General features: G+C 49.4%; 26 non-coding genes and 2 pseudogenes across 26 annotated transcripts; all 28 read right to left on the bottom strand.

Moving 5' to 3' along the window:
• LOC127142114 (U2 spliceosomal RNA) lies at positions 1-184 on the bottom strand (the record flags this gene model as incomplete). Its single annotated transcript, XR_007812614.1, has 1 exon — positions 1-184. It is a non-coding gene; the product is annotated as a U2 spliceosomal RNA (small nuclear RNA).
• Positions 185-361: 177 nt separating this feature from the next.
• Positions 362-473, bottom strand: LOC127142119 (U5 spliceosomal RNA). The gene has a single exon (XR_007812617.1). It is a non-coding gene; the product is annotated as a U5 spliceosomal RNA (small nuclear RNA).
• Positions 474-847: 374 nt separating this feature from the next.
• Positions 848-1,009, bottom strand: LOC127142103 (U1 spliceosomal RNA). The gene has a single exon (XR_007812603.1). It is a non-coding gene; the product is annotated as a U1 spliceosomal RNA (small nuclear RNA).
• Positions 1,010-1,566: 557 nt separating this feature from the next.
• LOC127142113 (U2 spliceosomal RNA) lies at positions 1,567-1,756 on the bottom strand. Its single transcript, XR_007812613.1, has one exon. It is a non-coding gene; the product is annotated as a U2 spliceosomal RNA (small nuclear RNA).
• A 179-nt stretch (positions 1,757-1,935) lies between these two features.
• LOC127142126 (U5 spliceosomal RNA) lies at positions 1,936-2,048 on the bottom strand. Its single transcript, XR_007812624.1, has one exon. It is a non-coding gene; the product is annotated as a U5 spliceosomal RNA (small nuclear RNA).
• Positions 2,049-2,427: 379 nt separating this feature from the next.
• On the bottom strand, positions 2,428-2,648 carry LOC127142115 (uncharacterized; annotated as a pseudogene).
• Positions 2,649-8,360: 5,712 nt separating this feature from the next.
• On the bottom strand, positions 8,361-8,475 carry LOC127142125 (U5 spliceosomal RNA). Its single transcript, XR_007812623.1, has one exon. It is a non-coding gene; the product is annotated as a U5 spliceosomal RNA (small nuclear RNA).
• A 370-nt stretch (positions 8,476-8,845) lies between these two features.
• Positions 8,846-9,007, bottom strand: LOC127142102 (U1 spliceosomal RNA). Its single transcript, XR_007812602.1, has one exon. It is a non-coding gene; the product is annotated as a U1 spliceosomal RNA (small nuclear RNA).
• Positions 9,008-9,566: 559 nt separating this feature from the next.
• On the bottom strand, positions 9,567-9,757 carry LOC127142106 (U2 spliceosomal RNA). Its single transcript, XR_007812606.1, has one exon. It is a non-coding gene; the product is annotated as a U2 spliceosomal RNA (small nuclear RNA).
• A 176-nt stretch (positions 9,758-9,933) lies between these two features.
• LOC127142124 (U5 spliceosomal RNA) lies at positions 9,934-10,048 on the bottom strand. Its single transcript, XR_007812622.1, has one exon. It is a non-coding gene; the product is annotated as a U5 spliceosomal RNA (small nuclear RNA).
• Positions 10,049-10,417: 369 nt separating this feature from the next.
• Positions 10,418-10,581, bottom strand: LOC127142127 (U1 spliceosomal RNA). Its single transcript, XR_007812625.1, has one exon. It is a non-coding gene; the product is annotated as a U1 spliceosomal RNA (small nuclear RNA).
• Positions 10,582-11,144: 563 nt separating this feature from the next.
• Positions 11,145-11,335, bottom strand: LOC127142111 (U2 spliceosomal RNA). Its single transcript, XR_007812611.1, has one exon. It is a non-coding gene; the product is annotated as a U2 spliceosomal RNA (small nuclear RNA).
• Positions 11,336-11,516: 181 nt separating this feature from the next.
• LOC127142120 (U5 spliceosomal RNA) lies at positions 11,517-11,628 on the bottom strand. Its single transcript, XR_007812618.1, has one exon. It is a non-coding gene; the product is annotated as a U5 spliceosomal RNA (small nuclear RNA).
• A 376-nt stretch (positions 11,629-12,004) lies between these two features.
• Positions 12,005-12,168, bottom strand: LOC127142123 (U1 spliceosomal RNA). Its single transcript, XR_007812621.1, has one exon. It is a non-coding gene; the product is annotated as a U1 spliceosomal RNA (small nuclear RNA).
• Positions 12,169-12,729: 561 nt separating this feature from the next.
• LOC127142110 (U2 spliceosomal RNA) lies at positions 12,730-12,921 on the bottom strand. Its single transcript, XR_007812610.1, has one exon. It is a non-coding gene; the product is annotated as a U2 spliceosomal RNA (small nuclear RNA).
• A 181-nt stretch (positions 12,922-13,102) lies between these two features.
• LOC127142121 (U5 spliceosomal RNA) lies at positions 13,103-13,214 on the bottom strand. Its single transcript, XR_007812619.1, has one exon. It is a non-coding gene; the product is annotated as a U5 spliceosomal RNA (small nuclear RNA).
• A 376-nt stretch (positions 13,215-13,590) lies between these two features.
• On the bottom strand, positions 13,591-13,754 carry LOC127142112 (U1 spliceosomal RNA). The gene has a single exon (XR_007812612.1). It is a non-coding gene; the product is annotated as a U1 spliceosomal RNA (small nuclear RNA).
• A 561-nt stretch (positions 13,755-14,315) lies between these two features.
• LOC127142105 (U2 spliceosomal RNA) lies at positions 14,316-14,506 on the bottom strand. Its single transcript, XR_007812605.1, has one exon. It is a non-coding gene; the product is annotated as a U2 spliceosomal RNA (small nuclear RNA).
• Positions 14,507-14,687: 181 nt separating this feature from the next.
• LOC127142118 (U5 spliceosomal RNA) lies at positions 14,688-14,799 on the bottom strand. The gene has a single exon (XR_007812616.1). It is a non-coding gene; the product is annotated as a U5 spliceosomal RNA (small nuclear RNA).
• A 371-nt stretch (positions 14,800-15,170) lies between these two features.
• Positions 15,171-15,334, bottom strand: LOC127142101 (U1 spliceosomal RNA). The gene has a single exon (XR_007812601.1). It is a non-coding gene; the product is annotated as a U1 spliceosomal RNA (small nuclear RNA).
• Positions 15,335-15,897: 563 nt separating this feature from the next.
• On the bottom strand, positions 15,898-16,119 carry LOC127142116 (uncharacterized; annotated as a pseudogene).
• A 5,494-nt stretch (positions 16,120-21,613) lies between these two features.
• On the bottom strand, positions 21,614-21,804 carry LOC127142108 (U2 spliceosomal RNA). The gene has a single exon (XR_007812608.1). It is a non-coding gene; the product is annotated as a U2 spliceosomal RNA (small nuclear RNA).
• A 181-nt stretch (positions 21,805-21,985) lies between these two features.
• LOC127142122 (U5 spliceosomal RNA) lies at positions 21,986-22,097 on the bottom strand. Its single transcript, XR_007812620.1, has one exon. It is a non-coding gene; the product is annotated as a U5 spliceosomal RNA (small nuclear RNA).
• Positions 22,098-22,468: 371 nt separating this feature from the next.
• On the bottom strand, positions 22,469-22,627 carry LOC127142104 (U1 spliceosomal RNA). The gene has a single exon (XR_007812604.1). It is a non-coding gene; the product is annotated as a U1 spliceosomal RNA (small nuclear RNA).
• A 554-nt stretch (positions 22,628-23,181) lies between these two features.
• On the bottom strand, positions 23,182-23,372 carry LOC127142109 (U2 spliceosomal RNA). The gene has a single exon (XR_007812609.1). It is a non-coding gene; the product is annotated as a U2 spliceosomal RNA (small nuclear RNA).
• Positions 23,373-23,553: 181 nt separating this feature from the next.
• On the bottom strand, positions 23,554-23,665 carry LOC127142117 (U5 spliceosomal RNA). The gene has a single exon (XR_007812615.1). It is a non-coding gene; the product is annotated as a U5 spliceosomal RNA (small nuclear RNA).
• A 370-nt stretch (positions 23,666-24,035) lies between these two features.
• LOC127142128 (U1 spliceosomal RNA) lies at positions 24,036-24,197 on the bottom strand. The gene has a single exon (XR_007812626.1). It is a non-coding gene; the product is annotated as a U1 spliceosomal RNA (small nuclear RNA).
• A 563-nt stretch (positions 24,198-24,760) lies between these two features.
• Positions 24,761-24,951, bottom strand: LOC127142107 (U2 spliceosomal RNA). The gene has a single exon (XR_007812607.1). It is a non-coding gene; the product is annotated as a U2 spliceosomal RNA (small nuclear RNA).
• Positions 24,952-25,142: the final 191 nt, after the last annotated feature.

Genomic DNA, 25,142 nt, shown 5'->3' with positions numbered 1-25,142 from the left:
TGCACCGTACCTGGAGGTAATGCAATACCGGGTCGATGCGTGGAGTGGAAGGAGCAAGCCCCGTTCCGGCTCCCTGATCCAAAAATCAATTTAATATATGGTCCCCGGGTAGGGGACGTATCAGATATTAAACTGATAAGAACAGATACTACACTTGATCTTAGCCAAAAGGCCGAGAAGCGATGAGTCCAAAGCGTTTCGTGTTCCGTCCAAGCTCTTGGCACGATCCTCTCTTGTCACGGTGCCCTGTTTTCAAGCCAGCCTAACAATGGCTGCTGCTTAGCACCCCACCCAGTCCCCACTTTGCACCCCTGGTTTTAGCGGAGACAGCCGTTTGACTTTTCACACACTCAAAGGGCTCAGCCTTACGGCCAAACCTACCAAAAATAGCTTAAACTCGTTGGCGTTCCTCTCCACGGAAGTCTTTAGTAAAAGGCGAAAGACTTGTGCGTTATGAAGAGAAACCAGAGTCAGTACGGCCTTCGCCTTGAGGGCAGCCGAGAACCCCAGTCGTCCCAGCCACCACCGTCACGGTAGGCCTCTCTTTGCGCCTGCCGCGTTCCAAATCCCAGATCGCACCCGTCAGCTACCCTGCCCCGTACTGTCACATGCGCTATCCAATGGGTTTGCGGAGGGTTAGGCTTAGGCGGAAAGCCCCGCCTTTGGGGGGGGGGGCGGGGGCTGGGGCATGTGTGCTTGTAACATACAGAAACGCCCACCAATCGTCACGGCCCGACAACAGCACCGACTCTGCAGTCGTAAAACTGGCATAGTTGGCAGCACGCTTTCACGCTTACGAGTAAAAGAAGCTACCCGGGACACCTTGTTTTCCTTTGACGTAGCGGTCAGGGGAGAGCGCGAACGCAGTCCCCACTACCAGAAATTATGCAGTCGAGACTCCCACATTTGGGGAATTCGCAGGGGTCAGCGCAACCGGAGTGCAATGGCTGAGCCTCGCCCTGGGTGAACCACCTTCTTGATCATGGTATCTCCCCTGCCAGGTAAGTATGAGTTGGAGTTGTCAGAGACGGTGGGGTCGGTTCCAGACACAGCACCCTGGCTGATGGTGGCCACACTGCACAATGCCAGAGTTCGGCGACATCAGCATTAGCTGACCCTCATCTGAGGCTTGTCCCCGAGGCGTTGCAAGCACTATACTGCAGTTTGACAAAGTTGCGCGGTGCACAAACTTTGCTGGTTTTATTGACTTTTCTCACGGTCGGAGCTCGGCCCAGACAAACTGGAATGTGCCTGTTTTTTTTCAAAAAACAGTAATGCATAAGCCGTGTATGCTCCCGTCTCTAAAGGTCTGTTGGACACGTTATCCCCTTATATAGAGAGAACTGCTTTTTACCTTCTTTTCCAGCTGCAAAAGAGAGACGGTACCCCTGATCAACCTCCGGGGAAGGGAAAAATCAAGAGTGCACCACTAAGCGTACGACTCAGTAACCGCATCAGGGCTTTGAGCAACTTGTACCCTATCGATAAAGGAATGTGAGAAAAGCAAGGGACTCCCCTGGAAAAAACACCCCCCCAAAACTCTATAGTTACATTGCACGTTTCCAGAGAATGTGCACCGTACCTGGAGGTAATGCAATACCGGGTCGATGCGTGGAGTGGAAGGAGCAAGCCCCCGTTCCGGCTCCCTGATCCAAAAATCAATTTAATATATGGCCCCGGGTAGGGGACGTATCAGATATTAAACTGATAAGAACAGATACTACACTTGATCTTAGCCAAAAGGCCGAGAAGCGATGAGTCCAAAGCGTTTCGTGTTCCGTCCAAGCTCTTGGCACGATCCTCTCTTGTCGGTGCCCTGTTTTCAAGCCAGCCTAACAATGGCTGCTGCTTAGCACCCCCACCCAGTCTCCCCACTTTGCACCCCTGGTTCTTAGCGGAGACAGCCGTTTGACTTTTCACACACTCAAAGGGCTCAGCCTTACGGCCAAACCTACCAAAAATAGCTTAAACTCGTTGGCGTTCCTCTCCACGGAAGTCTTTAGTAAAAGGCGAAAGACTTGTGCGTTAGTTTGCGCGGTGCACAAACTTTGCTGGTTTTATTGACTTTTCTCACCGGTCGGAGCTCGGCCCAGACAAACTGGAATGTGCCTGTTTTTTTCAAAAAACAGTAATGCATAAGCCGTGTATGCTCCCGTCTCTAAAGGTCTGTTGGACACGTTTATCCCCTTCTATAGAGGGAACTGCTTACTTTACCTTCTTTTCCAGCTGCAAAAGAGAGACGGTACACCCTGATCAACCTCCGGGGAAGGGAAAAATCAAGAGTGCACCACTAAGCGTACGACTCAGTAACTGCATCAGGGCTTTGAGCAACTTGTACCCTATCGATAAAGGAATGTGAGAAAAGCAAGGGACTCCCCTGGAAAAAACACCCCCACAAAACTCTATAGTTACATTGCACGTTTCCAGAGAATGTGCACCGTACCTGGAGGTAATGCAATACCGGGTCGATGCGTGGAGTGGAAGGAGCAAGCCCCCGTTCCGGCTCCCTGATCCAAAAATCAATTTAATATATGGTCCCCGGGTAGGGGACGTATCAGATATTAAACTGATAAGAACAGATTTTTTTTTTTTTTTTTTTTTTTTTTTTCTCTTTATTGATACTCATTTCCATTTTCCATAGAAACTTTTGCATAATTAAAAAAAATACACCCTACATCAAAATACAACTTGTCAACAATTGTGGATAATCTGTAAAATCATAGTTAAGACAATGAAAACAGTACTTTTAAGAGGTTTTACAGATTAAAAAAAAAAACAACAAAGTTGTAAAGGAATATTTTAAAAGGGAGTGTATTTGTTAAAAGGTTCTCTTGTGCAGGAGCAGGGTGAGTCCCTACCCAGGGTTACTCACTCCGCTCCTCCAAACAGTAAGTCTCTCAGGATCCTGTCCTGGTGCTCATAGGAGATCCCCGCCCTCTCGCTCCTTCCCACCTTCCTCTCCCGGAGAGCCAGGCCGCCGCTGCTTTGACCTTTTCCCGTGTAGCTCCGGCTCCTTCGTCCGAATGGGCACAGAGGCGATTCTTCTTTGTGGCTGTGTCCTAGGCCTGCCGCCTGCAGCTTCGGGCCACTTGGACCGTCGCTGCGGCCATCCGGATCACAGCCACGGGGGGCATCTGCATGTGCTTCCTTACCAGCAAGTTTCTGGAGGTCCACATGGCGTCTTTGATGGCGGCCAGGGTGAGCCACTGCTTGGCAAAGTCGTCTTTTTTGATTGCTTCCTGGCTCACCCCATAGAGCACCAGCTGTGCTGTAAGGACCTCCCTTGCTGGCAAGTACGGGAATTGTAAGGAGCCGGCCATTGCCCACTGGTCTACGGCAGCGCTGCACTCCCAGAGCAGATGCCTCACCGACTCAGGCGCACCACAACCAGGTCGAGGTTGAGAGCGCCGACATGCCCCGGGAGTGCATGACGGACCTGACCGGGAGGATCTCGTGAGCCACCATCCATGACAGGTCCCGGAGTCTGTTTGGAAGAGCGGGGTGGTTGACGTTGCGCCAAACTGTTGAGGGCTGGCCTAATGGAAGCCCGCGCACTGGACTCACTGGTTCCTGCTCCTGCACAACAGAAATCAACACACGGTGATTGGCTAAAACTTGCAGCTCCTCCTGCTCCAGGTTAAAATGCTTTAAAAACTTCTGAATAAAAGCATAGGCTGGTGGCAGGTTAAAGGACACAGGTACTTTAAGATCAGTGGGTAAAATCTTCAGTCTTTTGAGATAAGAACCCATCCAGAATCGTGTCATTGCTGTGGTCTTAGGGTTTCTGGATGGGTCTGTAGCATATTTCACGTATAGCGCGACGTATCGGCTTCCTAAAAACAAGTGTAGGTCAGGTACTCCTTTTCCCCCTTTTTCTTTTGGCCTCCTCATCACGTCTCTCCTCAGTCTTTCCCACTTGGAGCCCCACAAAAAGTAAAAGATGGCTCGGTCAAGATCTAAAAGCACTCTCCTAGGAGGGATAAAAACGGAACTGATCAGTAAAAGCAAGGGTAAAATCACTGCTTTGATGATTAAAACCTTCCCTTCAATGGTCAGTCCTCTAAGTCCCCAGTATCCTAGTCTTTGCCTTACTTTTCCTACCACGTCTGGCCAATTTGTTTTCCCTCCCCCCTCCTTGTCAAATTTGACCCCAGTATCTCTGGTCAGTCTGTGTCACAGTCAGGGGGAGTCCTGTCATTTCAGTCGCCGTCCATGGCCCATAAAGTTGGGCTTGGGTCTTGCCTCTGTTGAGTTTTGACCCAGAGGCCCATCCAAACCAGTCAGTCAAGTCCAGCGTCCTGTTGACAGATAAAAGGTCGGTGCATAAAAACGTTCACGTCGTCCATGTATAAACGCATTTAGTCTGAAGTCCCCCGCTCGCCTGGGATTCCGATCCCCATTGATTCGTTGGTCCCTTCTCAAGATCTGCGCAGAGGTTCTATACAGATGACATAGAGGAGGGCAGATAACGGACAGCCTGACGAACACCGCAGTTAATATCCACTGCTTTTGTCAGGTGCCCGTTAATAACAATCTGCTGGTGATGCTCGGTACAGCAATCCCACCCCAAGCTATAAACCTTTCTGGAAATCCCATTTTTTGCCAGTACCCGAAAGAGGTACTGGTGCGAGACCCGATCGAAGGCTTTTTCAAAATCTAAATTTAGTACTATTAGCCTGATGTTTCTGTCTCTCGCGTAACAGATGGTGTCTCGGATCAGTACGAGGCTGTCGGTGATCTTCCTCCCCGGAATGGCGGCAGGCTTGATCTGGGTGAATCACCTCTTCTAAAATCCAGACATACGTGAGGCTAAAAGTTTGCAGTCAAAAGTTTAAAAGAGTGATAGGTCTCCAGTTCTTCAAATCAGTCTTATCTTTGGCCTTGTGAAGGAGAGTCACTATCCCTATTCTAAAACTGTCAGGAAGTCGGTCTAGTCGTTCAAAACCCATAAAAACAGCAAGCAAATCAGGTGCTAAAATGTCCCAAAATGTCAAATAAAAATTCCAGGGGAAGTCCATCTTGTCCTGGGACTTCCCCTTCTTAAACCTGTGATGCATTTATTTAACTCTAAAATCGTAAAATCTTGGGTTAAAGCACGCTGCTTTCTACTGTCCCGGTAATGAGGTTTAAAACTTCTGTCATGGTGTCTTTTTCCAATAGGTTTCCTTTGGTACAATTTTTCATAGTAGTTTTCAACAACTTGTTTAATTTCTTCTATTGTTCTCTACTGTGCACCCATTTTCTTTTGTTAGTTTACAAACCGTTCCCCTTTTATTTATGATTTTCTTAAAAAAATACTTGTGCACTTTTCCCCCTCTTCAATTTCTTGTTCCCTGCTTCTTAAAATGACACCTTTACTTTTGGTTTCTGCTAAAACCGACCATCTCTGTTTTGACTTGTTTTATTTCCTCACTAAAATCCATTCCGCATTGTTGTAGTTTAAAATAGCGTTGTAGTCGTTTCTGCAGTCCCATCATGCGTCTATTTTCCCTACTCTTTTTTCTCTTCCCTGCCTGTCTAAAAAAAAGTCTGGGTCTTTTCCTTCACCATTTCCCACCAGTGTGCGCATGTGTCGTAAAAGTCTTGAAGGGTCTGCCACTCTCTGTACTGCTCCCTGTATTGGTTGACTAAAACCTGGTCTTCTAAAAGGGAGCAGTTGAGTTTCCACAGACCACTTCCTGATGTCACACCCGAAGAGAGCGAAAGGGTGCAGGAAAGCATCAGGTGATCGGAAAAGAAAACAGGGGTCAATCTAGCATCGGTTGGTGGGCAGTCCCGTGTAAAATATAGTCTATGCGAGAGGCTCTGGTGCCATCACCACTGAACCAGGTGAAGCCCTCCTCTCTAGGATGCATGGTTTTAAAACAGTCCTGAATTTTAAAATCCCTGCATATGCCCTGTAGTAAAAGTGATGCTTTATCAACTTTAAAATCTTGCCCTCCTCTTTTCCTGTCTTTCCTGCTTAAAATACAATTAAATCACCCCCTACAACTAAAGGTTCCCTACCTAGCATGTGGAACTGCAGTTCTTCTAAAAGGTCATACCTGTCATTCCTGTCATTAAAGCCATAAATATTTAAGAGATTAAAATCCTTCTCCTAAAAGTCAAGTGTGCTAAAAGTGGCCCGACCGATTTCTCACCACAGTGCTGCCCTTCACCAGAACCTTGAGGATTTTTGATTAAAATGGCCACTCCATCATTTTTGTTGTAATTTGATCCACTCCATATTGATGTATATGGCCACAACTCCTCCCACTGTCTGTACGTGTTTTAAAAACGGAATGCCACATTCCTGTATTAAAAACACATCTGACTTAAAGGAAAACAAGATAGGATAAAATACTCTGGGCTCTAACTCGCGACTTCACACTTCTCACATTGACGGTTGAGAAGGTGAGAGTCATGAGTATGGTTAAAAACAACAGGTATGAAATTTTAAAAGGACTATACAAGGAATTTCAGAGATAAAATGGCAGTCAGATAATCTGCTGTGAATGGAGCTCTTCCTTCACTCTTACAGGTGAAGAGTAAGGGGGTTTAGCTCCAGTCCCCGGATGGACTCTGGGGGTTGGTCTAGGCTGCAACCTTGCATTTAGTTTTGAGTCTTAGGGTTGATTGCAGAGCTATTGTTAAAAATGAGACCTCATTTGGTGAATCGGAGGGGAAGACTCTGGGCTCCTCCACAGATGAACTGTCTGAGAGAGTCCCAACTCTTCCCCTCTTCTCTGAGAATACAGGAGACTCAGAGGACAATTCTGATGCCGGCCTCTTTGTTTGCTGGGCGTTGGGGGGGGAGGCATCCTCCGCTATCAGTCTGCAATTGGCCTTCCTCATTATCTGAACTAGCTCCGCCCTCTACCTGCATTGCCCCATCCTCTCCAGAACTCTCTGTTGATGGGGCTGTTGCAGGCCCTCCCTTTCTCCCGCCTCATCTGATTCCACTCCTCCAATCACAGGATTTGGCGGGAGATTTGAATTTTCCGGCCCAGCCTCTTCAATTAGCTCTCTAACTGCCTGGCCTGGTCCACCATTTTTGCCCACTTGCTTTTGCTGCCTTTACTTTGTTGGCAAAAGATTTGGGGCAATCTCTGAAGAGGTGGTTTGATTCTCCACATAGATTGCATTTTCTGCCATTGGTGCACTCCTCAAAGGTGTGCCCAATTTCTCTGCATTTCCACAGACAGTCTGCTGACAAGCTTCGGCCAGGTGCCGTGCTCACCACACTTGCGGCAGAGCTTGGGCTGACCCTGGTAATGGATGTAGCCCCTGTTTTCTCCCAGAACTATCATGGATGGCAGATGTTTTAGGCCTTGGAAGCCCTGGGGGGTCCTGCCATTGTTGAATGGGGACCCTCCAAGCGCAGTTCCAAATGCCATCCTCATCTCTCACTTTGGTAGCCTGGCCTTTAACAGTGCAATATCTTCCCAGCCACAAACAAATGTCCTCTGCATTCACTGTTTCATTGAACATTCTGACAATAACCGTTTTTAAGGCATTGTCAGTCAGTTTCTCCACACTGAAGGCAGAAAACTGGGGTTTAACATTTTCAAAACGTGTCCAAAACTCTCTTAGCAGAGCTGCTGAACGGAAACTCACATCAAAGCCTTTACCAAAAGGCAAGGTCAGTATACAGTTCAGATCATTTGGTGTGAAACCCAAGGCTTTTTGGACTAGCTTCCTGGAGAAGTCCAGTCTGGACATCCCCAGGAGTTTACCCTCTCTCTCCACGAAATTTAAACGAACGCTGTGGTGCCTCCGCATGCCGGCATGGGTGGCCGACATGATGGAGGCACCACAAAGCTAAAAAAGTGCTTAAAACAATAAAACCAGTAAAGATCAATCCGATAAGTAAGAATAATGAAAAACAATAATAACACAAGAGACAAAGAGTACTTACCTGATCGGCCTGGTCAAGATGTTACAACCTGCAGAGAACAGGTAAAATAGCTCTCTCAGCCAATGAATTCCTATTTGTTAAAGATTTTCAATTACTGGAAAATTGAAATGCTTTAAACAAGGAACATTTAGAAATATCCTCCAAGCACTGATAAAACCGATGCCACGAACAAGACAAGTGATTTTAACCACCAACAGGAGGCGATCGCAGTCTTAGCCAAAAGGGTCGAAGAAAGTGCCGTACCTATAGTCTTAGCTCAAAAGATAGACAGAATACGATCTTAGCCAAAGGCGATAGGTTTCGTGTTCCGTCCAAGCTCTTGGCACGATCCTCTCTTGTCACGGTGCCCTGTTTTCAAGCCAGCCTAACAATGGCTGCTGCTTAGCACCCCCACCCAGTCTCCCCACTTTGCACCCCTGGTTCTTAGCGGAGACAGCCGTTTGACTTTTCACACACTCAAAGGGCTCAGCCTTACGGCCAAACCTACCAAAATAGCTTAAACTCCGTTGGCGTTCCTCTCCACGGAAGTCTTTAGTAAAAGGCGAAAGACTTGTGCGTTATGAAGAGAAACCAGAGTCAGTACGGCCTTCGCCTTGAGGGCAGCCGAGAACCCCAGTCGTCCCAGCCACCACCGTCACGGTAGGCCTCTCTTTGGCCTGCCGCGTTCCAAATCCCAGATCGCACCGTCAGCTACCCTGCCCCGTACTGTCACATGCGCTATCCAATGGGGTTTGCGGAGGGTTAGGCTTAGGCGGAAAGCCCCGCCTTTGGGGGGCGGGGGGCGGGGGCATGTGTGCTTGTAACATACAGAAACGCCCACCAATCGTCACGGCCCGACAACAGCACCGACTCTGCAGTCGTAAAACTGGCATAGTTGGCAGCACGCTTTCACGCTTACGAGTAAAAGAAGCTACCCGGGACACCTTGTTTTCCTTTGACGTAGCGGTCAGGGGAGAGCGCGAACGCAGTCCCCACTACCAGAAATTATGCAGTCGAGACTCCCACATTTGGGGAATTCGCAGGGGTCAGCGCAACCGGAGTGCAATGGCTGAGCCTCGCCCTGGGTGAACCACCTTCTTGATCATGGTATCTCCCCTGCCAGGTAAGTATGAGTTGGAGTTGTCAGAGACGGTGGGGTCGGTTCCAGACACAGCACCCTGGCTGATGGTGGCCACAACTGCACAATGCCAGAGTTCGGCGACATCAGCATTAGCTGACCCTCATCTGAGGCTTGTCCCGAGGCGTTGCAAGCACTATACTGCAGTTTGACAAAGTTGCGCGGTGCACAAACTTTGCTGGTTTTATTGACTTTTCTCACCGGTCGGAGCTCGGCCCAGACAAACTGGAATGTGCCTGTTTTTTTCAAAAAACAGTAATGCATAAGCCGTGTATGCTCCCGTCTCTAAAGGTCTGTTGGACACGTTATCCCCTTATATAGAGAGAACTGCTTACTTTACCTTCTTTTCCAGCTGCAAAAGAGAGACGGTACACCCTGATCAACCTCCGGGGAAGGGAAAAATCAAGAGTGCACCACTAAGCGTACGACTCAGTAACCGCATCAGGGCTTTGAGCAACTTGTACCCTATCGATAAAGGAATGTGAGAAAAGCAAGGGACTCCCCTGGAAAAACACCCCCACAAAACTCTATAGTTACATTGCACGTTTCCAGAGAATGTGCACCGTACCTGGAGGTAATGCAATACCGGGTCGATGCGTGGAGTGGAAGGAGCAAGCCCCCGTTCCGGCTCCCTGATCCAAAAATCAATTTAATATATGGTCCCCGGGTAGGGGACGTATCAGATATTAAACTGATAAGAACAGATACTACACTTGATCTTAGCCAAAAGGCCGAGAAGCGATGAGTCCAAAGCGTTTCGTGTTCCGTCCAAGCTCTTGGCACGATCCTCTCTTGTCACGGTGCCCTGTTTTCAAGCCAGCCTAACAATGGCTGCTGCTTAGCACCCCACCCAGTCTCCCCACTTTGCACCCCTGGTTCTTAGCGGAGACAGCCGTTTGACTTTTCACACACTCAAAGGGCTCAGCCTTACGGCCAAACCTACCAAAATAGCTTAAACTCGTTGGCGTTCCTCTCCACGGAAGTCTTTAGTAAAAGGCGAAAGACTTGTGCGTTATGAAGAGAAACCAGAGTCAGTACGGCCTTCGCCTTGAGGGCAGCCGAGAACCCCAGTCGTCCCAGCCACCACCGTCACGGTAGGCCTCTCTTTGCGCCTGCCGCGTTCCAAATCCCAGATCGCACCCGTCAGCTACCCTGCCCCGTACTGTCACATGCGCTATCCAATGGGGTTTGCGGAGGGTTAGGCTTAGGCGGAAAGCCCCGCCTTTGGGGGGCGGGGGCGGGGGCATGTGTGCTTGTAACATACAGAAACGCCCACCAATCGTCACGGCCCGACAACAGCACCGACTCTGCAGTCGTAAAACTGGCATAGTTGGCAGCACGCTTTCACGCTTACGAGTAAAAGAAGCTACCCGGGACACCTTGTTTTCCTTTGACGTAGCGGTCAGGGGAGAGCGCGAACGCAGTCCCCCACTACCAGAAATTATGCAGTCGAGACTCCCACATTTGGGGAATTCGCAGGGGTCAGCGCAACCGGAGTGCAATGGCTGAGCCTCGCCCTGGGTGAACCACCTTCTTGATCATGGTATCTCCCCTGCCAGGTAAGTATGAGTTGGAGTTGTCAGAGACGGTGGGGTCGGTTCCAGACACAGCACCCTGGCTGATGGTGGCCACACTGCACAATGCCAGAGTTCGGCGACATCAGCATTAGCTGACCCTCATCTGAGGCTTGTCCCCGAGGCGTTGCAAGCACTATACTGCAGTTTGACAAAGTTGCGCGGTGCACAAACTTTGCTGGTTTTATTGACTTTTCTCACCGGTCGGAGCTCGGCCCAGACAAACTGGAATGTGCCTGTTTTTTTTCAAAAAACAGTAATGCATAAGCCGTGTATGCTCCCGTCTCTAAAGGTCTGTTGGACACGTTATCCCCTTATATAGAGAGAACTGCTTACTTTACCTTCTTTTCCAGCTGCAAAAGAGAGACGGTACACCGCTGATCAACCTCCGGGGAAGGGAAAAATCCAAGAGTGCACCACTAAGCGTACGACTCAGTAACCGCATCAGGGCTTTGAGCAACTTGTACCCTATCGATAAAGGAATGTGAGAAAAGCAAGGGACTCCCCTGGAAAAAACACCCCCCACAAACTCTATAGTTACATTGCACGTTTCCAGAGAATGTGCACCGTACCTGGAGGTAATGCAATACTGGGTCGATGCGTGGAGTGGAAGGAGCAAGCCCCCGTTCCGGCTCCCTGATCCAAAAATCAATTTAATATATGGTCCCCGGGTAGGGGACGTATCAGATATTAAACTGATAAGAACAGATACTACACTTGATCTTAGCCAAAAGGCCGAGAAGCGATGAGTCCAAAGCGTTTCGTGTTCCGTCCAAGCTCTTGGCACGATCCTCTCTTGTCACGGTGCCCTGTTTTCAAGCCAGCCTAACAATGGCTGCTGCTTAGCACCCCCACCCAGTCTCCCCACTTTGCACCCCTGGTTCTTAGCGGAGACAGCCGTTTGACTTTTCACACACTCAAAGGGCTCAGCCTTACGGCCAAACCTACCAAAAATAGCTTAAACTCCTTGGCGTTCCTCTCCACGGAAGTCTTTAGTAAAAGGCGAAAGACTTGTGCGTTATGAAGAGAAACCAGAGTCAGTACGGCCTTCGCCTTGAGGGCAGCCGAGAACCCCAGTCGTCCCAGCCACCACCGTCACGGTAGGCCTCTCTTTGCGCCTGCCGCGTTCCAAATCCCAGATCGCACCCGTCAGCTACCCTGCCCCGTACTGTCACATGCGCTATCCAATGGGGTTTGCGGAGGGTTAGGCTTAGGCGGAAAGCCCCGACTTTGGGGGGCGGGGGCGGGGGCTGGGGCATGTGTGCTTGTAACATACAGAAAACGCCCACCAATCGTCACGGCCCGACAACAGCACCGACTCTGCAGTCGTAAAACTGGCATAGTTGGCAGCACGCTTTCACGCTTACGAGTAAAAGAAGCTACCCGGGACACCTTGTTTTCCTTTGACGTAGCGGTCAGGGGAGAGCGCGAACGCAGTCCCCCACTACCAGAAATTATGCAGTCGAGACTCCCACATTTGGGGAATTCGCAGGGGTCAGCGCAACCGGAGTGCAATGGCTGAGCCTCGCCCTGGGTGAACCACCTTCTTGATCATGGTATCTCCCCTGCCAGGTAAGTATGAGTTGGAGTTGTCAGAGACGGTGGGTCGGTTCCAGACACAGCACCCTGGCTGATGGTGGCCACACTGCACAATGCCAGAGTTCGGCGACATCAGCATTAGCTGACCCTCATCTGAGGCTTGTCCCCGAGGCGTTGCAAGCACTATACTGCAGTTTGACAAAGTTGCGCGGTGCACAAACTTTGCTGGTTTTATTGACTTTTCTCACCGGTCGGAGCTCGGCCCAGACAAACTGGAATGTGCCTGTTTTTTTTCAAAAACAGTAATGCATAAGCCGTGTATGCTCCCGTCTCTAAAGGTCTGTTGGACACGTTATCCCCTTATATAGAGGAGAACTGCTTACTTTACCTTCTTTTCCAGCTGCAAAAGAGAGACGGTACACCCTGATCAACCTCCGGGGAAGGGAAAAATCAAGAGTGCACCACTAAGCGTACGACTCAGTAACCGCATCAGGGCTTTGAGCAACTTGTACCCTATCGATAAAGGAATGTGAGAAAAGCAAGGGACTCCCCTGGAAAAAACACCCCCCACAAAACTCTATAGTTACATTGCACGTTTCCAGAGAATGTGCACCGTACCTGGAGGTAATGCAATACCGGGTCGATGCGTGGAGTGGAAGGAGCAAGCCCCCGTTCCTGGCTCCCTGATCCAAAAATCAATTTAATATATGGTCCCCGGGTAGGGGACGTATCAGATATTAAACTGATAAGAACAGATACTACACTTGATCTTAGCCAAAAGGCCGAGAAGCGATGAGTCCAAAGCGTTTCGTGTTCCGTCCAAGCTCTTGGCACGATCCTCTCTTGTCACGGTGCCCTGTTTTCAAGCCAGCCTAACAATGGCTGCTGCTTAGCACCCCCACCCAGTCTCCCCACTTTGCACCCCTGGTTCTTAGCGGAGACAGCCGTTTGACTTTTCACACACTCAAAGGGCTCAGCCTTACGGCCAAACCTACCAAAAATAGCTTAAACTCCGTTGGCGTTCCTCTCCACGGAAGTCTTTAGTAAAAGGCGAAAGACTTGTGCGTTATGAAGAGAAACCAGAGTCAGTACGGCCTTCGCCTTGAGGGCAGCCGAGAACCCCAGTCGTCCCAGCCACCACCGTCACGGTAGGCCTCTCTTTGCGCCTGCCGCGTTCCAAATCCCAGATCGCACCCGTCAGCTACCCTGCCCCGTACTGTCACATGCGCTATCCAATGGGGTTTGCGGAGGGTTAGGCTTAGGCGGAAAGCCCCGCCTTTGGGGGGCGGGGGCGGGGGCTGGGGCATGTGTGCTTGTAACATACAGAAACGCCCACCAATCGTCACGGCCCGACAACAGCACCGACTCTGCAGTCGTAAAACTGGCATAGTTGGCAGCACGCTTTCACGCTTACGAGTAAAAGAAGCTACCCGGGACACCTTGTTTTCCTTTGACGTAGCGGTCAGGGGAGAGCGCGAACGCAGTCCCCCACTACCAGAAATTATGCAGTCGAGACTCCCACATTTGGGGAATTCGCAGGGGTCAGCGCAACCGGAGTGCAATGGCTGAGCCTCGCCCTGGGTGAACCACCTTCTTGATCATGGTATCTCCCCTGCCAGGTAAGTATGAGTTGGAGTTGTCAGAGACGGTGGGGTCGGTTCCAGACACAGCACCCTGGCTGATGGTGGCCACACTGCACAATGCCAGAGTTCGGCGACATCAGCATTAGCTGACCCTCATCTGAGGCTTGTCCCGAGGCGTTGCAAGCACTATACTGCAGTTTGACAAAGTTGCGCGGTGCACAAACTTTGCTGGTTTTATTGACTTTTCTCACCGGTCGGAGCTCGGCCCAGACAAACTGGAATGTGCCTGTTTTTTTTCAAAAAACAGTAATGCATAAGCCGTGTATGCTCCCGTCTCTAAAGGTCTGTTGGACACGTTATCCCCTTATATAGAGAGAACTGCTTACTTTACCTTCTTTTCCAGCTGCAAAAGAGAGACGGTACACCCTGATCAACCTCCGGGGAAGGGAAAAATCAAGAGTGCACCACTAAGCGTACGACTCAGTAACCGCATCAGGGCTTTGAGCAACTTGTACCCTATCGATAAAGGAATGTGAGAAAAGCAAGGGACTCCCCTGGAAAAAACACCCCCCACAAAACTCTATAGTTACATTGCACGTTTCCAGAGAATGTGCACCGTACCTGGAGGTAATGCAATACCGGGTCGATGCGTGGAGTGGAAGGAGCAAGCCCCCGTTCCGGCTCCCTGATCCAAAAATCAATTTAATATATGGTCCCCGGGTAGGGGACGTATCAGATATTAAACTGATAAGAACAGATACTACACTTGATCTTAGCCAAAAGGCCGAGAAGCGATGAGTCCAAAGCGTTTCGTGTTCCGTCCAAGCTCTTGGCACGATCCTCTCTTGTCACGGTGCCCTGTTTTCAAGCCAGCCTAACAATGGCTGCTGCTTAGCACCCCCACCCAGTCTCCCCACTTTGCACCCCTGGTTCTTAGCGGAGACAGCCGTTTGACTTTTCACACACTCAAAGGGCTCAGCCTTACGGCCAAACCTACCAAAAATAGCTTAAACTCGTTGGCGTTCCTCTCCACGGAAGTCTTTAGTAAAAGGCGAAAGACTTGTGCGTTATGAAGAGAAACCAGAGTCAGTACGGCCTTCGCCTTGAGGGCAGCCGAGAACCCAGTCGTCCCAGCCACCACCGTCACGGTAGGCCTCTCTTTGCGCCTGCCGCGTTCCAAATCCCAGATCGCACCCGTCAGCTACCCTGCCCCGTACTGTCACATGCGCTATCCAATGGGGTTTGCGGAGGGTTAGGCTTAGGCGGAAAGCCCCGCCTTTGGGGGCGGGGGCGGGGGCTGGGGCATGTGTGCTTGTAACATACAGAAACGCCACCAATCGTCACGGCCGACAACAGCACCGACTCTGCAGTCGTAAAACTGGCATAGTTGGCAGCACGCTTTCACGCTTACGAGTAAAAGAAGCTACCCGGGACACCTTGTTTTCCTTTGACGTAGCGGTCAGGGGAGAGCGCGAACGCAGTCCCCCACTACCAGAAATTATGCAGTCGAGACTCCCACATTTGGGGAATTCGCAGGGGTCAGCGCAACCGGAGTGCAATGGCTGAGCCTCGCCCTGGGTGAACCACCTTCTTGATCATGGTATCTCCCCTGCCAGGTAAGTATGAGTTGGAGTTGTCAGAGACGGTGGGGTCGGTTCCAGACACAGCACCCTGGCTGATGGTGGCCACACTGCACAATGCCAGAGTTCGGCGACATCAGCATTAGCTGACCCTCATCTGAGGCTTGTCCCCGAGGCGTTGCAAGCAGTATACTGCAGTTTGACAAAGTTGCGCGGTGCACAAACTTTGCTGGTTTTATTGACTTTTCTCACCGGTCGGAGCTCGGCCCAGACAAACTGGAATGTGCCTGTTTTTTTTTCAAAAAACAGTAATGCATAAGCCGTGTATGCTCCCGTCTCTAAAGGTCTGTTGGACACGTTATCCCCTTCTATAGAGGGAACTGCTTACTTTACCTTCTTTTCCAGCTGCAAAAGAGAGACGGTACACCCTGATCAACCTCCGGGGAAGGGAAAAATCAAGAGTGCACCACTAAGCGTACGACTCAGTAACCGCATCAGGGCTTTGAGCAACTTGTACCCTATCGATAAAGGAATGTGAGAAAAGCAAGGGACTCCCCTGGAAAAAACACCCCCCACAAAACTCTATAGTTACATTGCACGTTTCCAGAGAATGTGCACCGTACCTGGAGGTAATGCAATACCGGGTCGATGCGTGGAGTGGAAGGAGCAAGCCCCCGTTCCGGCTCCCTGATCCAAAAATCAATTTAATATATGGTCCCCGGGTAGGGGACGTATCAGATATTAAACTGATAAGAACAGATTTTTTTTTTTTTTTTTTTTTTTTTTTTTCTCTTTATTGATACTCATTTCCATTTTCCATAGAAACTTTTGCATAATTAAAAAAAAATACACCCTACATCAAAATACAACTTGTCAACAATTGTGGATAATCTGTAAAATCATAGTTAAGACAATGAAAACAGTACTTTTAAGAGGTTTTACAGATTAAAAAAAAAAAACAACAAAGTTGTAAAGGAATATTTTAAAGGGAGTGTATTTGTTAAAAGGTTCTCTTGTGCAGGAGCAGGGTGAGTCCCTACCCAGGGTTACTCACTCCGCTCCTCCAAACAGTAAGTCTCTCAGGATCCTGTCCTGGTGCTCATAGGAGATCCCCGCCCTCTCGCTCCTTCCCACCTTCCTCTCCCGGAGAGCCAGGCCGCCGCTGCTTTGACCTTTTCCCGTGTAGCTCCGGCTCCTTCGTCCGAATGGGCACAGAGGCGATTCTTCTTTGTGGCTGTGTCCTAGGCCTGCCGCCTGCAGCTTCGGCCACTTGGACCGTCGCTGCGGCCATCCGGATCACAGCCACGGGGGGCATCTGCATGTGCTTCCTTACCAGCAAGTTTCTGGAGGTCCACATGGCGTCTTTGATGGCGGCCAGGGTGAGCCACTGCTTGGCAAAGTCGTCTTTTTTGATTGCTTCCTGGCTCACCCCATAGAGCACCAGCTGTGCTGTAAGGACCTCCCTTGCTGGCAAGTACGGGAATTGTAAGGAGCCGGCCATTGCCCACTGGTCTACGGCAGCGCTGCACTCCCAGAGCAGATGCCTCACCGACTCAGGCGCACCACAACCAGGTCGAGGTTGAGAGCGCCGACATGCCCCGGGAGTGCATGACGGACCTGACCGGGAGGATCTCGTGAGCCACCATCCATGACAGGTCCCGGAGTCTGTTTGGAAGAGCGGGGTGGTTGACGTTGCGCCAAACTGTTGAGGGCTGGCCTAATGGAAGCCCGCGCACTGGACTCACTGGTTCCTGCTCCTGCACAACAGAAATCAACACACGGTGATTGGCTAAAACTTGCAGCTCCTCCTGCTCCAGGTTAAAATGCTTTTAAAAACTTCTGAATAAAAAGCATAGGCTGGTGGCAGGTTAAAGGACACAGGTACTTTAAGATCAGTGGGTAAAATCTTCAGTCTTTTGAGATAAGAACCCATCCAGAATCGTGTCATTGCTGTGGTCTTAGGGTTTCTGGATGGGTCTGTAGCATATTTCACGTATAGCGCGACGTATCGGCTTCCTAAAAACAAGTGTAGGTCAGGTACTCCTTTTCCCCCTTTTTCTTTTGGCCTCCTCATCACGTCTCTCCTCAGTCTTTCCCACTTGGAGCCCCACAAAAAGTAAAAGATGGCTCGGTCAAGATCTAAAAGCACTCTCCTAGGAGGGATAAAAACGGAACTGATCAGTAAAAGCAAGGGTAAAATCACTGCTTTGATGATTAAAACCTTCCCTTCAATGGTCAGTCCTCTAAGTCCCCAGTATCCTAGTCTTTGCCTTACTTTTCCTACCACGTCTGGCCAATTTGTTTTCCCTCCCCCCTCCTTGTCAAATTTGACCCCCAGTATTCTCTGGTCAGTCTGTGTCACAGTCAGGGGGAGTCCTGTCATTTCAGTCGCCGTCCATGGCCCATAAAGTTGGGCTTGGGTCTTGCCTCTGTTGAGTTTTGACCCAGAGGCCCATCCAAACCAGTCAGTCAAGTCCAGCGTCCTGTTGACAGATAAAAGGTCGGTGCATAAAACGTTCACGTCGTCCATGTATAAAAACGCATTTAGTCTGAAGTCCCCCCGCTCCCTGGGATTCCGATCCCATTGATTCGTTGGTCCCTTCTCAAGATCTGCGCCAGAGGTTCTATACAGATGACATAGAGGAGGGCAGATAACGGACAGCCCTGACGAACACCGCAGTTAATATCCACTGCTTTTGTCAGGTGCCCGTTAATAACAAATCTGCTGGTGATGCTCCGGTACAGCAATCCCACCCAAGCTATAAACCTTTCTGGAAATCCCATTTTTTGCAGTACCCGAAAGAGGTACTGGTGCGAGACCCGATCGAAGGCTTTTTCAAAATCTAAATTTAGTACTATTAGCCTGATGTTTCTGTCTCTCGCGTAACAGATGGTGTCTCGGATCAGTACGAGGCTGTCGGTGATCTTCCTCCCCGGAATGGCGCAGGCTTGATCTGGGTGAATCACCTCTTCTAAAAATCCAGACATACGTGAGGCTAAAAGTTTGCAGTCAAAGTTTAAAAGAGTGATAGGTCTCCAGTTCTTCAAATCAGTCTTATCTTTGGCCTTGTGAAGGAGAGTCACTATCCCTATTCTAAAACTGTCAGGAAGTCGGTCTAGTCGTTCAAAACCCATAAAAACAGCAAGCAAATCAGGTGCTAAAATGTCCCAAAATGTCAAATAAAATTCCAGGGGAAGTCCATCTTGTCCTGGGGACTTCCCCTTCTTAAAACCTGTGATGCATTTATTTAACTCTAAAATCGTAAAATCTTGGGTTAAAAGCACGCTGCTTTCTACTGTCCCGGTAATGAGGTTTAAAACTTCTGTCATGGTGTCTTTTTCAATAGGTTTCCTTTGGTACAATTTTTCATAGTAGTTTTCAACAACTTGTTTAATTTTCTTCTATTGTTTCTACTGTGCACCCATTTTCTTTTGTTAGTTTACAAACCGTTCCCCTTTTATTTATGATTTTCTTAAAAAAATACCTTGTGCACTTTTCCCCCTCTTCAATTTCTTGTTCCCTGCTTCTTAAAATGACACCTTTACTTTTGGTTTCTGCTAAAACCGACATCTCTGTTTTGACTTGTTTTATTTCCTCACTAAAATCCATTCCGCATTGTTGTAGTTTAAAATAGCGTTGTAGTCGTTTCTGCAGTCCCATCATGCGTCTATTTTCCCTACTCTTTTTTCTCTTCCCTGCCTGTCTAAAAAAAGTCTGGGTCTTTTCCTTCACCATTTCCCACCAGTGTGCGCATGTGTCGTAAAAGTCTTGAAGGGTCTGCCACTCTCTGTACTGCTCCCTGTATTGGTTGACTAAAACCTGGTCTTCTAAAAGGGAGCAGTTGAGTTTCCACAGACCACTTCCTGATGTCACACCCGAAGAGAGCGAAAAGGGTGCAGGAAAGCATCAGGTGATCGGAAAAGAAAACAGGGGTCAATCTAGCATCGGTTGGTGGGCAGTCCCGTGTAAAAATATAGTCTATGCGAGAGGCTCTGGTGCCATCACCACTGAACCAGGTGAAGCCCTCCTCTCTAGGATGCATGGTTTTAAAACAGTCCTGAATTTTAAAATCCCTGCATATGCCCTGTAGTAAAAGTGATGCTTTATCAACTTTAAAATCTTGCCCCTCCTCTTTTCCTGTCTTTCCTGCTTAAATACAATTAAAATCACCCCCTACAACTAAAGGTTCCCTACCTAGCATGTGGAACTGCAGTTCTTCTAAAAGGTCATACCTGTCATTCCTGTCATTAAAGCCATAAATATTTAAGAGATTAAAATCCCTTCTCCTAAAAGTCAAGTGTGCTAAAAGTGCCCGACCATTTCTCACCACAGTGCTGCCCTTCACCAGAACCTTAGGATTTTTGATTAAAATGGCCACTCCATCATTTTTGTTGTAATTTGATCCACTCCATATTGATGTATATGGCCACAACTCCTCCCACTGTCTGTAGTGTTTTAAAAACGGAATGCCACATTCCTGTATTAAAAACACATCTGACTTAAAGGAAACAAGATAGGATAAAATACTCTGGGCTCTAACTCGCGACTTCACACTTCTCACATTGACGGTTGAGAAGGTGAGAGTCATGAGTATGGTTAAAAACAACAGGTATGAAATTTTAAAAGGACTATACAAGGAATTTCAGAGATAAAATGGCAGTCAGATAATCTGCTGTGAATGGAGCTCTTCCTTCACTCTTACAGGTGAAGAGTAAGGGGGTTTAGCTCCAGTCCCCGGATGGACTCTGGGGGTTGGTCTAGGCTGCAACCTTGCATTTAGTTTTGAGTCCTTAGGGGTTGATTGCAGAGCTATTGTTAAAAATGAGACCTCATTTGGTGAATCGGAGGGGAAGACTCTGGGCTCCTCCACAGATGAACTGTCTGAGAGAGTCCCAACTCTTCCCTCTTCTCTGAGAATACAGGAGACTCAGAGGACAATTCTGATGCCAGCCTCTTTGTTTGCTGGGCGTTGGGGGGGGAGGCATCCTCGCTATCAGTCTGCAATTGGCCTTCCTCATTATCTGAACTAGCTCCGCCCTCTACCTGCATTGCCCCATCCTCTCCAGAACTCTCTGTTGATGGGGCTGTTGCAGGCCCCTCCCTTTCTCCCGCCTCATCTGATTCCACTCCTCCAATCACAGGATTTGGCGGGAGATTTGAATTTTCCCGGCCCAGCCTCTTCAATTAGCTCTCTAACTGCCTGGCCTGGTCCACCATTTTGCCCACTTGCTTTTGCTGCCTTTACTTTGTTGGCAAAAGATTTGGGGCAATCTCTGAAGAGGTGGTTTGATTCTCCACATAGATTGCATTTTCTGCCATTGGTGCACTCCTCAAAGGTGTGCCCAATTTCTCTGCATTTCCCACAGACAGTCTGCTGACAAGCTTCGGCCAGGTGCCGTGCTCACCACACTTGCGGCAGAGCTTGGGCTGACCCTGGTAATGGATGTAGCCCCTGTTTTCTCCCAGAACTATCATGGATGGCAGATGTTTTAGGCCTTGGAAGCCCTGGGGGTCCTGCCATTGTTGAATGGGGACCCTCCAAGCGCAGTTCCAAATGCCCATCCTCATCTCTCACTTTGGTAGCCTGGCCTTTAACAGTGCAATATCTTCCCAGCCACAAACAAATGTCCTCTGCATTCACTGTTTCATTGAACATTCTGACAATAACCGTTTTTAAGGCATTGTCAGTCAGTTTCTCCACACTGAAGGCAGAAAACTGGGGTTTAACATTTTCAAAACGTGTCCAAAACTCTCTTAGCAGAGCTGCTGAACGGAAACTCACATCAAAGCCTTTACCAAAAGGCAAGGTCAGTATACAGTTCAGATCATTTGGTGTGAAACCCAAGGCTTTTTGGACTAGCTTCCTGGAGAAGTCCAGTCTGGACATCCCCAGGAGTTTACCCTCTCTCTCCACAAAATTTAAACGAACGCTGTGGTGCCTCCGCATGCCGGCATGGGTGGCCGACATGATGGAGGCACCACAAGCTAAAAAAGTGCTGAAACAATAAAACCAGTAAAAGATCAATCCGACAAGTAAGAATAATGAAAAACAATAAATAACACAAGAGACAAAGAGTACTTACCTGATCGGCCTGGTCAAGATGTTACAACCTGCAGAGAACAGGTAAAATAGCTCTCTCAGCCAATGAATTCCTATTTGTTAAAGATTTTCAATTACTGGAAAATTGAAATGCTTTAAACAAGGAACATTTAGAAATATCCTCCCAAGCACTGATAAAACCGATGCCACGACAGACAAGTATTTTAACCACCAACAGGAGGCGATCGCAGTCTTAGCCAAAAGGCCGAGAAGCGTTTCCAGAGAACGTGCACCGTACCTGGAGGTAATGCAATACCGGGTCGATGCGTGGAGTGGAAGGAGCAAGCCCCCGTTCCGGCTCCCTGATCCAAAAATCAATTTAATATATGGTCCCCGGGTAGGGGACGTATCAGATATTAAACTGATAAGAACAGATACTACACTTGATCTTAGCCAAAAGGCCGAGAAGCGATGAGTCCAAAGCGTTTCGTGTTCCGTCCAAGCTCTTGGCACGATCCTCTCTTGTCACGGTGCCCTGTTTTCAAGCCAGCCTAACAATGGCTGCTGCTTAGCACCCCCACCCAGTCTCCCCACTTTGCACCCCTGGTTCTTAGCGGAGACAGCCGTTTGACTTTTCACACACTCAAAGGGCTCAGCCTTACGGCCAAACCTACCAAAAATAGCTTAAACTCGTTGGCGTTCCTCTCCACGGAAGTCTTTAGTAAAAGGCGAAAGACTTGTGCGTTATGAAGAGAAACCAGAGTCCAGTACGGCCTTCGCCTTGAGGGCAGCCCGAGAACCCCCAGTCGTCCCAGCCACCACCGTCACGGTAGGCCTCTCTTTGCGCCTGCCGCGTTCCAAATCCCAGATCGCACCCGTCAGCTACCCTGCCCCGTACTGTCACATGCGCTATCCAATGGGGTTTGCGGAGGTTAGGCTTAGGCGGAAAGCCCCGCCTTTGGGGGGCGGGGGCTGGGGCATGTGTGCTTGTAACATACAGAAACGCCCACCAATCGTCACGGCCCGACAACAGCACCGACTCTGCAGTCGTAAAACTGGCATAGTTGGCAGCACGCTTTCACGCTTACGAGTAAAAGAAGCTACCCGGGACACCTTGTTTTCCTTTGACGTAGCGGTCAGGGGAGAGCGCGAACGCAGTCCCCCACTACCAGAAATTATGCAGTCGAGACTCCCACATTTGGGGAATTCGCAGGGGTCAGCGCAACCGGAGTGCAATGGCTGAGCCTCGCCCTGGGTGAACCACCTTCTTGATCATGGTATCTCCCCTGCCAGTAGAGACGTCAGAGACGGTGGGGTCGGTTCCAGACACAGCACCCTGGCTGATGGTGGCCACACTGCACAATGCCAGAGTTCGGCGACATCAGCATTAGCTGACCCTCATCTGAGGCTTGTCCCCGAGGCGTTGCAAGCACTATACTGCAGTTTGACAAAGTTGCGCGGTGCACAAACTTTGCTGGTTTTATTGACTTTTCTCACCGGTCGGAGCTCGGCCCAGACAAACTGGAATGTGCCTGTTTTTTTTCAAAAAACAGTAATGCATAAGCCGTGTATGCTCCCGTCTCTAAAGGTCTGTTGGACACGTTATCCCCTTATATAGAGAGAACTGCTTACTTTACCTTCTTTTCCAGCTGCAAAAGAGAGACGGTACACCCTGATCAACCTCCGGGGAAGGGAAAAATCAAGAGTGCACCACTAAGCGTACGACTCAGTAACCGCATCAGGGCTTTGAGCAACTTGTACCCTATCGATAAAGGAATGTGAGAAAAGCAAGGGACTCCCCTGGAAAAAACACCCCCACAAAACTCTATAGTTACATTGCACGTTTCCAGAGAATGTGCACCGTACCTGGAGGTAATGCAATACCGGGTCGATGCGTGGAGTGGAAAGAGCAAGCCCCCGTTCCGGCTCCCTGATCCAAAAATCAATTTAATATATGGTCCCCGGGTAGGGGACGTATCAGATATTAAACTGATAAGAACAGATACTACACTTGATCTTAGCCAAAAGGCCGAGAAGCGATGAGTCCAAAGCGTTTCGTGTTCCGTCCAAGCTCTTGGCACGATCCTCTCTTGTCACGGTGCCCTGTTTTCAAGCCAGCCTAACAATGGCTGCTGCTTAGCACCCCCACCCAGTCTCCCCACTTTGCACCCCTGGTTCTTAGCGGAGACAGCCGTTTGACTTTTCACACACTCAAAGGGCTCAGCCTTACGGCCAAACCTACCAAAAATAGCTTAAACTCGTTGGCGTTCCTCTCCACGGAAGTCTTTAGTAAAAGGCGAAAGACTTGTGCGTTATGAAGAGAAACCAGAGTCAGTACGGCCTTCGCCTTGAGGGCAGCCGAGAACCCCAGTCGTCCCAGCCACCACCGTCACGGTAGGCCTCTCTTTGCGCCTGCCGCGTTCCAAATCCCAGATCGCACCCGTCAGCTACCCTGCCCCGTACTGTCACATGCGCTATCCAATGGGGTTTGCGGAGGGTTAGGCTTAGGCGGAAAGCCCCGCCTTTGGGGGGGGCGGGGGGGGGCATGTGTGCTTGTAACATACAGAAACGCCCACCAATCGTCACGGCCCGACAACAGCACCGACTCTGCAGTCGTAAAACTGGCATAGTTGGCAGCACGCTTTCACGCTTACGAGTAAAAGAAGCTACCCGGGACACCTTGTTTTCCTTTGACGTAGCGGTCAGGGGAGAGCGCGAACGCAGTCCCCACTACCAGAAATTATGCAGTCGAGACTCCCACATTTGGGGAATTCGCAGGGGTCAGCGCAACCGGAGTGCAATGGCTGAGCCTCGCCCTGGGTGAACCACCTTCTTGATCATGGTATCTCCCCTGCCAGGTAAGTATGAGTTGGAGTTGTCAGAGACGGTGGGGTCGGTTCCAGACACAGCACCCTGGCTGATGGTGGCCACACTGCACAATGCCAGAGTTCGGCGACATCAGCATTAGCTGACCCTCATCTGAGGCTTGTCCCCGAGGCGTTGCAAGCACTATACTGCAGTTTGACAAAGTTGCGCGGTGCACAAACTTTGCTGGTTTTATTGACTTTTCTCACCGGTCGGAGCTCGGCCCAGACAAACTGGAATGTGCCTGTTTTTTTTCAAAAAAACAGTAATGCATAAGCCGTGTATGCTTCCGTCTCTAAAGGTCTGTTGGACACGTTATCCCCTTATATAGAGGAACTGCTTACTTTACCTTCTTTTCCAGCTGCAAAAGAGAGACGGTACACCCTGATCAACCTCCGGGGAAAGGAAAAATCAAGAGTGCACCACTAAGCGTACGACTCAGTAACCGCATCAGGGCTTTGAGCAACTTGTACCCTATCGATAAAGGAATGTGAGAAAAGCAAGGGACTCCCCTGGAAAAAACACCCCCCACAAAACTCTATAGTTACATTGCACGTTTCCAGAGAAATGTGCACCGTACCTGGAGGTAATGCAATACCGGGTCGATGCGTGGAGTGGAAGGAGCAAGCCCCCGTTCCGGCTCCCTGATCCAAAAATCAATTTAATATATGGTCCCCGGGTAGGGGACGTATCAGATATTAAACTGATAAGAACAGATACTACACTTGATCTTAGCCAAAAGGCCGAGAAGCGATGAGTCCAAAGCGTTTTCGTGTTCCGTCCAAGCTCTTGGCACGATCCTCTCTTGTCACGGTGCCCTGTTTTCAAGCCAGCCTAACAATGGCTGCTGCTTAGCACCCCCACCCAGTCTCCCCACTTTGCACCCCCTGGTTCTTAGCGGAGACAGCCGTTTGACTTTTCACACACTCAAAGGGCTCAGCCTTAC

Source organism: Lates calcarifer, unplaced genomic scaffold, assembly GCF_001640805.2.
Source record: "Lates calcarifer isolate ASB-BC8 unplaced genomic scaffold, TLL_Latcal_v3 _unitig_5934_quiver_2428, whole genome shotgun sequence".
NCBI classification, from domain to species: Eukaryota; Metazoa; Chordata; class Actinopteri; family Centropomidae; genus Lates; species Lates calcarifer.
This window is presented reverse-complemented; position numbering and strand designations above follow the sequence as displayed.